This window comes from Anneissia japonica, unplaced genomic scaffold (genome assembly GCF_011630105.1).
Source record: "Anneissia japonica isolate Jap-2015-1 unplaced genomic scaffold, ASM1163010v1 scaffold2139_len280258_cov182, whole genome shotgun sequence".
Classification (NCBI taxonomy): domain Eukaryota; kingdom Metazoa; phylum Echinodermata; class Crinoidea; order Comatulida; family Comatulidae; genus Anneissia; species Anneissia japonica.
In genome coordinates this window covers 12,409-13,852 of record NW_022712526.1, presented here as the reverse complement: position 1 = coordinate 13,852, position 1,444 = coordinate 12,409, and positions in this window count along the sequence as shown.

Here is a 1,444-nt window from a genome sequence, read left to right as displayed (position 1 = left end):
GTTCAGGGATGAGGTGCGTGGTATCTGACCTTTACATGAAGTTGGTTCTCATATTGATGTTTTTTCACGTCATGTAATTAAATCTTTAAATTATAAGTTTACTACTGAGTGCTCAACGAAACTCCATTGATAGTTTGTTCCATTTAGCAAAGAAAGAATAATATAATGCAATATTTTGTTATAGACGTATTTTAAGGTAATTTTAACCAAGATTATTATTATTAGCCTTGCATAAGTTAGTGACCAAACAGGAATAATCATCACAAAACAAAAACAACGAGGCATTTTTTGAACAGGACACAAACCTGTAATCATGTTTCAAGAAATCCAGTTCTCAGCATAATTTAGTACGGTACTTGTGTATGGAGCAATTTATTTGCACCTGAGTGTGTAAATTAACATGGTTTTTAGCCCATGTAATTTTGATCGACACCATTGTAGAAGCTCGAGCACAAGTCAGTAATTAGATTGTATTCTACATGCGGTTTAATATTACGCTTGCTATATATTATATTGGCATTAATTTGGTCGATAATAATAGGCGTATTATAAGAATATGGACTCGTGACTACATGACATACCTAATAGGAAAATGCATAAAATATAAATTTCATTAAGATATCCCATGCTTTATTTTTCTGTAATTATTTAGAACTAAAACGAAACGGTCAGTATGGTGTAAGCAACGAACAAAGAACGATCATGTTCAACGAAACGCACAGTGTTTCTGACTTTGCAAAATATTCAGGCCAATTCGTACTTGGCCCACTATATGTTTTCATACAGTAGGTATTCTAGCTGGGAATATAGCTGTAGTATATGCTGTGTTATCCACTCGTGTTCTTCAAAAACCCTGCTACATCGTTCTCATAAGCATGTCGTTGGTAGATATTTTTTCGGGCTGTTGTGGAATCTGGATAGCTGTTGACTGGATCTCAACCGGACAATTTCTTAAAATTGAAACAAAAGCTGGATGGTTAACGTATAAAATACAATGTTTGCTTGATGGATTGTCTTTACTTCATCACATAATCTTGGCAGGCGAGAGATTACCTAGCTATCATCTATCCATTCTTTCACACAGCCAAAGTACGTAATACATCGACTGGCTGGTTTTTGCTTTGCACTTGGATAATATATTTAGCCATATTTTGCCGCTTTATTCAATTTAAAATTCATACTCATGAGAATAACTTTTTGATTACTTTATCCTTTATGGCAGTAGCCTATATAGCTGTGATGTTATTACATGTACGTATATACATAGAAGCTCAAAGGGCAGCGAACCAAATTTCATCAATTGTTTTCCAACTCAAGGGGTTCAAAATGACTTCAAAGCGACACGAATAACTATCATGTAAAGGCTGAAATATTATTTATTATATTGTTCCTATGGTTTCATTGTACAAATGTCACGCACAACATTTGATTAATCCTCGATGTA